Here is a 15,512-nt window from a genome sequence, read left to right as displayed (position 1 = left end):
CTGTGTTTGGCCCTGGCTTTTGCAATAGGCATTCAAATGCATGAAAGAGCAGCAGCAGGACTAGAACTCACAAATAAAGGGCATGGTAAAGACTACTTTACAGTCTGAGCCTTTCCTCCCCACTGAGTGTGGTATATGACATGTTGGCAATCTTAAGTTTTTCGGCAGTAACATTTCCGTTCATAGTTAGAGGAGATGTTTTCTAAAGATTTTCAAACATTGTATACATTTGGAGTGCCCTATCTTACACTTTTTTCTTACCATTTGGCCTTTGGGGGAAAAAAAAGTTTTTTAAGATTTTATTATTTTAGGGTTCAGCTGATGGAGACACAACACAGAGAAAGTACAGTAATATACAATGCCTCTCAAAAAGACACAATTTTCCCCTTGAAATTTTTAAATTGAAGTATATAAGGCTTAATATAAAAAATAGAAAAACTATGTTTTTAAACTTTTATTATTTCTTTTACACCCTTACCACCCACCCCCAACCATCTAAAATGCCAGCTTCATATTCCAACCTTCCCACCCACCCCAAACATCTACAAGTCTCTCTAATGGGACTACTGCAGCACACCTAAAGCACACACCCTCTCCATGCACTCTCCTGGGTAAAATGGCACCTGAAATCATGAGGGAAGGACTTATATGCAATTAATAACATGAGGTCTGAGATTTCTGGGAAAATTGCATATCTCATTTTGAGAACTGATTGTGGCGGGAGGAAACACCAACATCGATTAAGTTGGAGTCCTCTGAATCCAAAACACAAACCTCAAGACAGGACCAGTAGCCAGTTTGTGAATGAGAAGAATAAAAATATTTGTGCTCCAGTAAGTCAGCTCAAAGGATTGTATTAAAAATAAGAAATGTGATATTTTGTAGATTTTTATCATTATTATTTACTAGATGTTGTCATCAGCACTGCCTGGGGTTTTTATTTTCCTCCTCTCCCCACCACTCCCCCTCCTATTTTACCCTCCCCCCTCAACAACTTATGTTTGTTAAGATGTTTGGAGCAATTTAGGTCAAATACAGTCAGTTTGTGCAAGGGTATCCAAATTGCCTCTTTTTCCTGCCAGTAAATCTTATCCTTTTCCTCGCTTCCCCAGTTGCGGGAGAAAGTAAAGGAGGAGCTGATGATGGGCCACGTTCCGCTTGAGTTGACAATTTTCTCACCAGCAGGTCTTTGAACCTCTGTAGACTTGTGTCTGCCAGAAAGAGAGATACACTGTAGGCTTTAAACCTAGGATTGAGCACGGTGGCCAAAATGTAGTGCTCTGATTTAAACAGATTGACCACCCTTGAATCCTGGCAAAGAGAATGAAGGGCTCCATCCACAAGTCCCACATACTTTGCGGAATTGCTCCGTCTTAGCTCCTCCTTCAATTTCTCCAGCTGCTTCTGACTCAAGCTGGCATTGTCTGAACTGACTTCACGTGTGGCAAGTTCGAAGGGTTGGAGAACCTTGGAGAACCTTGCACAAGATGGAAATTATTCTCCACTGCACTTGAGTCAGGTGCATTCCCCCTCCTTTGCCTATATCATAGGTGGATGTATAGGCTTGAATGGCCTTTTGCTGCTCCTCCATCCTCTGAAGCATATAGAGTGTTGAATTACACCTCGTTACACCTCTTGCTTCATGTGATGGCAGGGCAGGTTCATGGGTGTTTGATGGCGCTCCAGTCTTCGGCATGTGGAGGCTGAATGCTGAAAGTGGCCCGCAATTTTTAGGGCCACCGACAGCATCTCCTGCACGTCCCTGTCATTTTAAAAAAAAATCTGCACCACCAAATTAATTATATGTGCAAAACATGGGACGTGCTGGAATTTGCCCAGATGTAATGCACGCACAATATTGGTGGCGTTGTCCGATATCACGAATCCCCAGGAGAGTCTAATTGGGGTAAGTCATTGTGCAATGATGTCCCTCAGTTTCCGTAAGAGGTTGTCAGCTGTGTGCCTCTTACGGAAAGTGGTGATACATAGCGTAGCCTGCAGAGGAACGAGTTACTATCAGGCTTACGGCTAGGCTTATACAAAATAAACATATATGAGAAACATCTTATGCTGACGGACATGACACATAGCATATGAAAAAGACGTAACCAGTCAGGATGGCAACTTTAAAAGAAAGCAGAGTGCTTGTAAATCTATAATAGACGCATTACCTAAAAAGGAAAAAGGGGATTAAACAAGTTTATTTAATGTTTAAGCTCGAGCGTGCTTACGAACAGTGGCATCAGGACAGTGACGTCAGCGCAAACCATCAGTGAGCGCTATCTCACAGTACAGAGGACGGAAGATGGAGGTTACCAGCCGAAGGTCTGCTTGGAAGCAGGTAGGCAGAGTTAGGGACAGCCTAGCTTTAGTAAGCAAACCCGCTGCAGCTGTGGCTCAGCCCTGCAAACACTCGGTAAAATCTTGGCTACCCCGCACCACCTTCATTGCAAGTCCTTTCTACATAGATTTCACCAAAAGAGCTTAAACATTAAATAAAATTGTTAATATCCTTTTTAGGTAATGTGTCCATTATAGATTTACAAGCACTCTGCTTTTTATTTAATTCTATGCTTTTCTCATCAGAGCAGCTGGAGCTAATTTAATTAACCTTAACGCAGTCCCACTTCCCTTTTCTAGGATGGCAACTTTACCAGATATTTGAAGTTAGTAAAGAGCTGTAATATCGGGGACAATGGAATCTCTTGGGCCTCTATAGCTACTTCAGTCTGTATCAAGAGTTTCCTATGTCCAGGTGGCCAATGCAATAGGAGGCCGGCAGGTCTCTTTTTCAAGGCATGGAGGTGTTGGATTGGAAATGTGCTTCTTACAGAGCATCTGTATGAACTTCTAATTTCAGGTTTGCCTTACACTGGAAGTCACAGAATACTAAACTACTAAATACTAGCAGAGAAGTTTAAAATGTGCAGATGACCAGGTGCATATGCCGGGATACTTCAGTCTCTGCTGTCCTCTACCAATCCTGCTCAATCCGCCCCTTGTTCTGTCCCCTTCTTATGTCACCCATCTTCCCCATGCATCAGTCCCTATCCTCCCCCCCATAAGGCTATATCCCACCCCTTGCCTGCAGCTCCATAACAAATCCCCACATTGTTTTGTCCCCTTCTCCACTGCTCCCCACAGGGCTAGTTCTCCTCTTCCAGGTCTGTCCACTGCTCGCTCATTGGGACTGATTCAATGTGGTTGGAGTTACTATCGCTGCAGCTTACATAGGAGCAGCAGTGATAGCACTAATATGGTAATGCAACAGGAGGATTCACAGGTCCTGCACATGCACAAGGTACTTAACATCAGTAATTTGTGGGGTAGGATGGCACTCCATCCACATCTGAATCAGGCCCATTGAGGAGAAAGGACCCGCTTACCCAATTATTATATAGATATTACTAGCTGAATACATGTGCTTCGCTATGGAATTGCAAGTATTTCCGTGCAAATAACTTTAATTTTGAAGGACTTCATGGTAAACTAATTAGACTTACAACAGGACTTGCTCCGCCCGCCGCTGCCAATCTTTGTCAGACTGCACATCTGGGCGGGCCTTTCTTGGATTGATACTGTCAGTAAGATGGCACTGAGAATAATCTGCCTCCTTCTCTGTTCCTAACTGCCTCTGATGCTGCCCTGCTCAGTGCTGTAAATGCTGGGACAACAAGCCAAGCTCTGCCCGCTGTATGTTAAATATGTAAGGTTTGCATGGATAGGTTGACTCTATTACAAAGGGCTCTAGGTCTCCTTGCTTAGCTTCTCACTCTCACTCTCCTTTGGGATCCTCCTTTGAAGTAAAAAGGTAAAGATTTTTGCACAACACTTAAGATCACTGGGACAGCTGTCGGTCCCCTTTATACAGCAGATAAGCAGTTGCTGACTATCAAGCTTTCCTTTAATGCATTTAAGAGTCAAAATATCTATGTCTCCTTTCCTCCTATTACTCTCTGAGAGGTTCGGCAATGTTTACTTCAAGAGACAGGTTAACCTCTGATAATTGAGTCACCATCCTATCCTGACTGGAAATAGGTTGGTTAAGTACTTATATCTGATATATATATATATATATATATACATAAGGAAAATATCACTGATGCATCACAAAATCTCCTGAAACATAAGGCTGCACTTCCTTGGCAGTGGCAGTTTTAGAGCAGTCCATTGTTCAAATAGGGGAGCCTATTTGAATAATGGATGCTGTGCAACTGCCACTGCATGGGAATCTGGGAACAGAGCATTATGTCCTTCCCCCTCCATGACTTAGTATCGCCGGCATCATGCATTCTTTATAGCCCCGACTGGATGGACTGTCTTAACTCTCCTCTGTCACGGTGGAATTATCTCACCCCTTTGTAGGTGGATTTTTAAAAAATCCCTTTTTAGTGGGTGCCTACATCACAAAAGCAAGTTACTGTCCAAATTTCAAGTTCTTATTGTTATGGAGATTTTGTGATAAGTCAGTGGTATTTGCTATATATATATATATATATATATATACACACACATCTATATATATATATATCTATATATATATATATATATATATATATATATATAACAGTATGAAATGTCATTTTTATGACATTTTTAAGTTTATAAGAAATGCAATCTCACTTGAAAATACGTTCAAAAGTCAACAAAATGTATGTCTGGGGTAAATTTCATAAGAAAACAACAGTATATCTGCATTTTTTACATTTAATTATTATATGTTACTTTGTTTAACTCCAACTACAATCACTTGATCATCTAATAGTTGACTCAACATATAGTAAAATTGAATCCACCATTCTGCTTGAGCTTGGGAAATGTCTCACTGCGACATGTAGGACTGTAGTGGCTGCAGACCATAAGGGAGTGTTCAGATTCAGCCACGTGGCGACCTTTCCAATCTGCTAAATGTTTCCTAACAGTGGGTCAAGCAACAGCTGTTTTACAGCTGCATCCTAGGTTTTCTCTTCTTTTTGTGTTTCTTTCACAGCACATTATCTCAGCAACATATAACGCTTATTAAAAACACTAGTGGAGCAAAGAACTGGAGAAGGCAGCTTTCCTTCAGATGATGAGATGAAATCAGCATACTTACATTACTTTTTACATTATCTGTTTCAACTCATGTACAAAAGTGATTTTGCAGGTAATATGACTGGGAAGGTCCTGCAGGAGCATCGGGAATCATTGGTGCTTCCTATAGGAGAATAACTTAATTCATTTAGCAACTTCTCATTATTTTGCATTATTTCTTTCAATGCAATTATATTACAAACTTTCTCCTAACCTTTTAAATACTTGAACTAGCAGAACTACAGAGATCGTTTCCCCATCTGAACATTTGTAGCCAGATTCCAGTCCCCTGATTCAGCTCACTGGTCTGTGTAAGACTTAAGCCGTTTACATTTTTTCCCCAGTAAATAAATGTAATATGCAGTTTCTGAAAAAAAATGCTTTATTTATGTGCTCTCCAAACATCGTCTAATTGCAACATATGAATTATATTTAAGTGTAAAAGAAAGTCATTGTGCTTTGATTTTTTTATTAAAAGACTGACATTCTTTTTCAGCAGTACAGTGAGCATTTAATGTGCGGTCTGCAATGAACAGTGCAGACACTTCCAGATTGTTTTTTCTTTTAGTCTGGAACTGACACCAATAGCAGAAAAACTGACTACGTGGCATCTCAAGCTGCTTCACAAAGGGATTCCTGCTGCATTTCTCCATTATTTTTCTTCCAACAGAGTAAAACGCCACATCCATCGCCACACATCAGCATAATATTGGATGATGATATTTTGTATACGTAGCGCGTGACAATTCTTTATAGGGCTGCTATTTGACATAATGAATCACCTGCATTTTAATTATGTTTGTGTGTGGGGAGAGGGTGGGGGGGGGGGGGGGCTCTTAATTGGCAGCACATTTGGTATCCCACCTCACAAATGTACAAAAATGTCTCATCAGCATTCCTCAATGATTGTGTTGATTACTTCTATCAAAGGTGCTTGGTTGTCAAACGTACCTGGACACTGCACCTTGATGTGACATTTTATTGATCTGCCATACCATCATAGGCGTTTCTATAACGGGTGCAGTGTGTGCGGTGCACATGGGCCCCTAGGTCCAAGTGGCCCCACATTACCCTTCGGAGTCCCGCAACAGCAGCCCTGTACTGCGGACAAAAATCACTCGGAAAATGGCAGTTTCCGAGTGATTTGCGCATGCGCACTGGAGATGTCCCCCGGGAACAAGGCGCAGGCGCCATGTTCCCGGAGACTTGCGCATGTGTAGTAGACTCTGGCATTATGCCAGAGTCTACTGCTGCCGGAGAGGAGGGGCCCCACGATGGAGGCTGCACACGGGTACCCTCCTCTCTTAATAAGCCCCTGCGTACCATTGTCTTTTTCAGATGTGATAGAAAGTGGCAATACTGTTTGGCATTTTGTGTTTGGTTTCTCCTGGTCCGGGGATTAGAAATATATACAATAATCTATTGTATTTGTTTTAGGTAGGCTAGATTTTATTGCCTATTGCAAGTGTTATCCTGATATACTGTGTGCATTAGATGTATTTCTGCTCTGATTTTGATTGATCATGTGTTAAGCAGAATTCAATTGACTAGAATCCCATACCAATGCTATATAAATATCATCATTACTATTATTATTATTATTATTATTATTATTATTATTACTCAACATTCAACCTAGGTTCCTTTTACACCTTTGGAAATGAATGCACATACCGGATCACAGTTAAATGTTAAAAATACATTATGTGACACACACATACTGTATGCCATGTAATATGTGTTTGGCATGTAGTAGAGAATACAATGAATGCCTGCTACATGCACTTCTCTCTGGGTCAAAATATTCACCCATCTCCATTGTGTTGTGCAGCTGTGTTGGGGCGCTCAGGCGGTGTGCCCGCTCCCAGCGCTGGTCGAGCGGCAGTATGCAGGGGATCTGGGTCCCCTGCAGTTCCAGGCCATAGACAGCACTGGGCCACCTTGTCTGTCCCCAGTGCTAGTTGTGCAGTGGTGGCGGGTGTCTGTTGCCGGGACCGTGCATTGATTCCCTGCACAGGACCAGAGGCGGCGATGGGCAGCGCCGCAGAAGTGGCGCTTCAAACTTGGCGCCGATTTGGCAGCCAATGAGAAGAGCCATCCACGGCATTTCAAATATGGCGCCCACCGTGAGCCATTCACGGCTCGTGGAGTGCCGGCCAATCACGGGCGGCTGCGGCGAGCCAATCAGGGCCCGCCGCGTCATAGGTCCCGTCCCCGGCTTCTGACGTCAGGCGCTGCTGGGACCCAGGAGAAGAAGGAGACCATGCAGAAGAGCGCAGAAGAGTCAGGCGGCACCTGAGAGAAGAGGACACTGCGGAGGGAGTTCCTGAGGCCGCGGAAGAGGCCTGAAGACCACAGCAGTGCCAGAGAAGATGTCCGGCGGTGGCTGGACGCGGAAAAGTTGCGGCAGCTGTGCCGCTGGTCAGGTTGGGCCAGCAGCAGAAGACTGAAGTGGAGGACCTGGAGAGGCAACCAGGGGAGGAATGCAAAAGAGCTAACGAAGCTACCCCCTGGTGCCTCTCCCACCGGTACAGGTAGACCCTCGGTGAGGGTGCCTGTCACCAATCCCTCCTCCCTAGACCATCAGGGATCGGGAATTAGGCCCGTGGGCACAGTCAGGCCACCGGCCTGTGACGCAAGGTAGGCGGGCACTAGGCCCGTGAGCTAGTTCAGGCAATAGGCCTGTAGGGACAGTTAGAGGGCATTAGGCCCTAGTTAAAGTGCGGCCGCTTAGGTATATAAGGTGACCCTGGGAGATAGGCCCAGGTCACCCAACCGTCCCCATGATAGGTGGGCACTAGACCCGTGGGTAATTGTCAGGCCTCTGTCCTGTGGTTAATTAGGGGGCACTAGGCCCAGCAAATAGTGTTTCCCCTCTCCTGTGAATAAGAGTGGTGCTGGGCACTAGGCCCAGACCACTCCAGCGTGTACCTGTAGGCAGGCCCGCAGGGCCTGAGCCCCTGGTTAATAAGTGTATGGGAAGTGGGTAGGCTGTACAGTGTCCACTCCCCAGTAATCTAAAAAAGATAGGAATTTAAAAAGACAGTACCGTTGTAGATACTTGTACTGTACTGTGTTATTGGATTGTTGTTTCCGTGCAGGGCAAAGTTTGTTTATAGTTTGTGTTTAGTTTTGTTGCACCACACACACAGAGTTAGTTTGAGAGCTCTGCTGTTGTAGTTAGTGTAGTGGTGTTACACCAGCATAGAGTTAGGCCCTCTACTGCTTTTGTTTGTTTGCCTTCTTACAGAGACCTGCAAGAGGAAGATCGCAGTACAAGATTAGCAACGGTGAGCATCAGCTGTGTCCATCTGTCCCTCTGTCTGTCTGTCCCCTGAGCGCTGGTTCAGTGGACCTTGCACGGCCGTGCAAGGTACAGGGTACAACTCAGTGTGAGAGCGCTGGTAGATGAAAATTGGGTGGCTCAGGCTTTGTGCCTGTGATGACCTTTTACCCAACCAGTGAAGGTCACCGCCACCCCTGGGGTATTCTCTTTTCCAGTGGAAAAAGAGTTGATACCCCTAATTGGTTCACTTTTCTTCCTAGCTCATCTGTCGTGAGCTCCTGGAAGGGGATCGCCGTGTCTGGGTGCAAGTGTAGTTTCCAGGTCTGTGGAAGGTTTCGTGACCTGAAGGAGAGGGGGCGGCACCTGGTAAGTAGTGAATCTACACCTGCACGGCAGCAGCACTACACTGCACCGCCACCCTCACATTTGGCATAGTCGGAAGGATAGAGGACCACGGACACGATGTGGAACGTCCCCAAGAAGATCCCCCTGTAGACGGCTCCGGAGCAGATCTATCCCCGGGCGTGTGAGGGCAAGAACGGCTTGGTAACAGTCTCCGGAGAGGACCTCATGAAGATGGTGCAGTGGTCGATCCAGCGAGGAAAGGAAGAGCGCCAGGTGAAGGGCCGCAGGAAGGTCGCTGTGACACCCTGCAAGACGTGTCGGCAACTGGGGCATGTTGCCAGCGAATGCCCTTGGTGTGAGGTTGCCGTTAAGAAAGACAGAGAGACATCCTCAAAGAAGGTGGTCCAGCAAGCGGACCAAAGACGCTGTCAGAAGGGCCAAGCAAAGAAAGAGTCCTGGTGTTTGCCCTGCGGAAACTACGGGCAAGAGCATAACAGCTGTACTTGGGATGAAGAGTGGAGCCAAGACGAGGTCGAGTTACGGTGTGAAAGCTGCAGAGATCCCCGGCATCGGCTTCTGGAGTGTCCATGGACTGAAGACAGGACAGAGTATGAGGCCACTGTAAAGCAGCTGATGGAGTCTCGTCAGGAGCTCAGGAACCAGGTGGCTGCAGAGCCCGTGTGTGCGCTCTGTAAGGAGAAGGGACACGAGCTTCCCAATAGTCCGTGGAATGAAGACTGGATGATTGCGGATGGTCATGCCCAGAGATGACAGGAAGGACCCAGAGAAGTGGAGCGGAAGAACCTGCTTGAAGTTAGTTTGCAGGTGCCCATTTCATCTGAACCAGAGCTCAGATGGAGGATCCAAAGGATGGAGACCCATCCGTGTTGGAGAAGGTGGCAGTAACACTCCCTTGTTGGAAGTGTTGGCAACCAGACCAATCGGCCAATCAGTGTCCCTGAGAAGATGCTGCGGAACTACTCTGCCCCAAGAAAGCGACCCCAGTGAAAGAGGATCCTTACCTGCCGAAGGCGGACGTGGACAACTGGGAGGAGACGAAACCACGCTGAGAGGAAAAGCATGAAGACCCAGTGACAGAGGTGTCCAGAAGTTCACCGCAATGCAACTGTCCACGGCCAGGACGTGTAGAGCTGGAGTGTCCTGGGTATCATGAGATACCAGCGGAAGAAAGATAGCTGAGGAAGAAAATTGCCCCCTGGTCCAAGAGTCTGTTGAGAAGAGTCCAGACTTATGGCAGATGCCATCCATGTCCGAGAACGATTCGGTCCATCAAGAGAAGATGGAAGAAGACGCGGGCATAGGGAGTGCTGACGAGAGTGACTGGCAGGATCGAGCGGAGTCGTGCTCGCAGTCAATTGTCCTTCGTGAAGAGGAGGAGACAGTCCTGGAGCAAGATCACTAGCCGGCTGTGGACAGTTGGCCGGATACATGGGAAGGAGATGTGTGTGATGCCTTGGGAGGACCCATTCCAGAGGAAGACATCAGACCGTTGGAGAAGCTCCAAGAAGAAACACAACAGATGGTGGTTGTTGCCTGGGAGGAAAAGGATTCCCCCGGAGGATTCCACTGTTGGGTGGTGGTCTGTTCCACACCCTGAAGACGGCGAGAAACCCCAAGAGATATGGGAGACGAGTGACTGTTGCACCAATGGAAGAGGATTCCCCCTTGTGGGCTACAGTAAGTGGCCATGATGAGTCACCACTCCCACAGAGGATCTGCAGATTGAGGTCAGGAGGTAGAAACAGGATGAACCTGAGCCGGCGGAAGAAAGATGTGGGGTCACAGTCGGACCAGGCTGGGCCCTCGAACACAATCTCGCTGGAGAGACCTTGGAATTCCCAGACCCGTGGACAGTAGACATGGAGGAGGCCTTTGTAGGGACTACAAAGGAAAAAGGGGGGGTATGTGGAGCTGTGTTCCGGTGCTCAGGTGTTGTGCCCGCTCCCAGCGCCAGGCAATCTGCAGTATGCAGGGGATGTGTCCCCTGCAGTTCCAGGCCATAGACAGCGCTGGGGCACCTTGTCTGTCCCCAGCGCTGGTTGTGCAGTGGTGGCGGGTGTTCAGTGCCGGGACCGTGCATTGGTTTCCTTCACCGGACCAAAGGTGGAGACGGGCAGCACCACGGAAGCGGCGCTTCAAACTTAGTTCTGATTTGGCAGCCAATGAGAAATGCCAGTCGCGGCATTTCAAATCCGGCGCCCGCCGCGAGCCAATCACGGCTCACGGAGCGCCGGCCAATAACGGGCTGCTGCGGTTAGCCAATCAGTGTTTGCCGCGTCATAGGTCCCGCCCCGGCTTCTGACATCAGACGCCGCTGGGACCCAGGAGAAGGAGACCGCGCGGAAGATCGCAGAAGAGTCAGGTGGAGCCGGAGAGCAGAGGACGCCGCGGAGGGAGTTCCTGAGGCTGCAGAAGAGGCCTGAAGACCCAGGCGGTGCCAGAGAAGATATCCAGCGGCGGCTGGATGAGGAGAAGTGGCAACATCACTGGCCAGGACAGGCCAGCGGCAGAAGACTGAAGCGGAGAACCCGGAGAGGCCACCAGGGGAGGAATGCAAAAGAGCTAACGAAGCTCCCCCCGTGGTGCCTCTCCCACCGGTACAGGTAGGCCCTCGGTGAGGGCGCCTGTCACCAATCTCTTCTCCCTAGACCATCAGGGAACGGGAATTAGGCCCATGGGCACAGTTAGGCCACCGGCCTGTGGCGCAAGGTAGGCGGGCACTAGGCCCGTGGGCAAGTTCAGGGGACAGTTAGAGGGCATTCAGAGGGCCTGTGGAGACAGTTAGAGGGCATTAGGCCCTAGTTAAAGTGCGGCCACTTAGGTATATAAGGTGACCCTGGGCAATAGGCCCAGGTCACCCAACCGACCCCATGATAGGTGGGCACTAGGCCCGTGGGTTATTGCCAGGCCTCTGGCCTGTGGTTAATTAGGGGGCACTAGGCCCAGCAAATAGTGTTTCCCCTCTCCTGTGAATAAGGGTGGTGCTGGGCACTTGGCCCAGACCACTCCAGCATGTACTTGTAGGCAGGCCTGAACCCCTGGTAAGTGTATGGGAAGTGGGTAGACTGTACGGCGCCCACTCCCCAGTAATCTAAAGCAGATAGGAACTTAAAGAGACAGCACCATTGTAGATACTTAGACTGTACTGTGTTATTGGATTTTCATTTCCGTGCAGGGCAAAGTTTGTTTGTAGTTTGTGTTTAGTTTTGTTGCACCACACACACAGTTAGTTTGAGGGCTCTGCTGTTGTAGTTAGTGTAGTGGTGTTACACCAGGATAGAGTTAGGCCCTGCACGGCTGTTGTTTGTTTGACTCCTTAAAGGGACCTATAAGTGAAGAGGAAGATCACAGTACAAGATTAGCAACGGTGAGCATCAGCTGTGTCCATCTGTCCCTCTGTCTGTCTGTCCCCTGAGCGCCGGTACAGTGGACCTTGCACAGTCATGAGAGCGCTGGTAGATGAAAATTGGGTGGCTGAGGCTTTGTGCCTATGATGACCTTTTACCCAACTGGTGACGGTCACCGCCACCCCTGTGGTATCCTCTTTTCCGGCGGAAGAAGAGTTGATGCCCTTAATTGGTTCACTTTTCTTCCTAGCTCGTCTGTCGTCAGCTCCTGGAAGGAGATCGCCGTGTCCGGGTGCAAGTGTAGTTTCCAGGTCCGTGGAAGGTTCCGTGACCTGAAGGAGAGAAGACGCTGCCTGGTAAGTAGTGAATCTAAACCTGCACGGCAGCAGGCATCAGGGCCGGTTCAAGGGCGCATAGCGCCCCGGGCAGGAAAGGGGGCGTGACCTAATGCAGGGGGCGTGGTCAGTTATGCCCCCTGTACATTCTAGCTGAGCGATGCGCGATGACGTCATCGCGCACCGCACAGCAAAAGGTCCTCACCACGAAGGGAAACTAGACGCTATGCGTCTAGTTCCCTTCGTGGAGAGGACCTTTGCTGTGCGGTGCGCGATGACGTCATCGCGCACCGCTCAGCAAAGTTACTCTCCACGAAGGGAAACTAAACGCATAGCGTCTAGTTCCCTTCACAGGGGACGGCAGCGGGCAGCGGGCATTTGAGGCGGACGTGGGACACAGCGGGCAGCAGTGGCGGATCTAGCCACGGTGCGGCGCCCTCCGGAGGGCGCCAGCGCCCTCCGGAAGGCGGCGCCCCGGGCAAAAGTCCTGCTTGCCCGTGGCAAGATCCGCTACTGGCAGGCACTACACCGCACCGCCACCCTCACAGTGTCATACAAGCAGACACTGGGCCTGAGTCATTAAGGATTGCAAATGCAAAGTTGCTTGCAGCAGCTTTGCATTTGCAGTCCTTAGCAATGCAAATGCAGGAGGAGGCACATACCACCTCCTGCCTGCATTTGCGATGAGATCGCAAATCAGATGAACATCGCTACCCCATCTGCGCCAGGCGGCTGAGTAAGTACTCAGCCTTGCCGTCGCAGTGCAGCTTGCGGGGTCAAGGAAACTGCATCACGATGTGCAGTCCTTAGCCTCCCCATTCCCGGAAAATGGGGGCAATATGCCCCCATTTTCCCCAATGCCACCCGTCCCTCCATGCGAACGCCTCTGCCTGTCAATCAGGCTGAGGTGTTCGCATATCGGCGCAGTGATCGCAAGACCCTTCTGTACATGCGCAGAATGCGTCCTGCGTGTGAGCAGGAGTCAAGCAGTGGGGATCTGTAAAGAGGATTGCGGATGCGATCGGTAATGAATCCGGCCTTCTATCACAATCCGCCAATAAAATGTGGTTGTGATGTGAAAAATGTGACTGAAAGCTCTGTCCCTGTGAATCCCCACGCCATACTTCTTGGGTATGTTTCACAACAAAATACCCTGAGAATGTGCCTGCACATACAGTATGCAAGCTACCACTTTATGCCCCCTCTCATCTCCCTATGTGCCTATCCCTATGCTTACTAGAGATGTGCGGCTGGCATTTTTCGTGTTTTGTATTTTGGTTCTAATTCCACTTTCTTGTTTTGGTTTTGGCTTGGTTTTGCCAAAACCACCCTTTCGTGATTTGGTTTTGGTTTTGGATCTTGATGATTTTTGAAAAAAAACATAAAAACAGCTAAAATCACAGAATTTTGGGGTAATTTTGCTCATACGATATTATTAACCTCAATAACTTTAATTTCCATTCATTTCCAGTCTTTTCTGAACACCTCACACCTCACAATATTGTTTTTAGGCCTAAAAGTTGCACCGAGGTGGCTGTATGACCAAGCTAAGCGACAAGTGTGCTGCACAAACACCTGGCCCATCTAGGAGTGGCACTGCAGTTGCAGACAAGATGGCACTATTCAAAAACTAGTCCTTAAAAAGCACATGATGCAAAGAAGAAAAAGAGGTGCACCGAGGCTGCAAAGCGACACAATTGTGCGGCACAAACACCTGGCCCATCTAGGAGTGGCACTACAGTGTCAGACAGGATGGCACTTTTCAAAAACTAGGCCGCAAACAGCACCTCATGCAAAGATGTAGAAGAGGTGCAATGAGGTAGCTGTATGACTAAGCCAAGTGACACAAACAATTCCCACTGGAATTATACATCCAAATCACTGGAATTATATGTCCAAATCACTGGAATTAAATGGCAAAATCACTGGAATGATACGTCCAAATCACTGGAATTATATGTCCAAATCACTGGAATTATACGGCAAAATCACTGTAATTATACGTCCAAATCACTGGAATTATACGTTCAAATCACTGGAATTAAATGGCAAAATCACTTGAATTATATGTCCAAATCTCTGGAATTATACGTCCAAATCACTGGAATTATACGGCAAAATCACTGTAATTGTACGTCCAAATCACTGGAATTAAATGGCAAAATCACTGGAATTATATGTCCAAATCACTGGAATTTTACGTCCAAATCACTGGAATTAAATGGCAAAATCACTGGAATTATACGTAAAAATCACTGGAATAATACGGCTAAAGCACTAGAATTAAATGGCAAAATTACTGGAATTAAATGGCAAAATCACTAGAATTATACTGTAAATCACTGGAATTATACTGCAAAAACACTGGAATTATACGTCCAAATCACTGGAATTAAATGGCAGTACCACTGGACATATACGGGAGTGTCAGACAGGATGGCACTTTAAAAAAATCGTCCCCAAATAGCACATCATGCCAAGAAGTAAAAGAGGGCAATGAGGTACTGTAGCTGTATGACTAAGCTAAGCGACACAAGTGAGCGGCACAAACACCTGGCCCATCTAGAGTTGGCACTGCAGTCCCACTACACTAATGGTGGATACCGGACGCACGTCTAACACCAGTATAGTTGTTATGGCCTCAGTAATCGGCTGTGCAACAGGGTATATATGGCAGTATCACTGGACTGGACTTATACCACTGTAATTATACAGTAGGATCACTGGACTTATACGGCAGGATCACTGGATTTATACGGCAGGATCACTGTAATTATACGGCAGGATTACTGGAATCATATGGCAGGATCACTGGAATTAAATGGCAAAATCACTAGAATTATACATCCAAATTACTGGAATTAAATGGCAAAATCACTGGAATTATACGGCCAAATCACTGGAATTATACGGTCAAATCACTGGAATTAAATGGCAAAATCACTGGAATTATAGGTCCAAATCACTGGAATTAAATGGCAAAATCACTGGAATTATACGTCCAAATCACTGGAATTAAATGGCAAAATCACTGGAATTATACTGCTAAATCACTGTAATAATACTGCAAAATCAGTGTAATTATACGTCCAAATCACTGGAATT

Source organism: Pseudophryne corroboree, chromosome 6 (genome assembly GCF_028390025.1).
Source record: "Pseudophryne corroboree isolate aPseCor3 chromosome 6, aPseCor3.hap2, whole genome shotgun sequence".
NCBI lineage: Eukaryota > Metazoa > Chordata > Amphibia > Anura > Myobatrachidae > Pseudophryne > Pseudophryne corroboree.
This window is presented reverse-complemented; position numbering follows the sequence as displayed.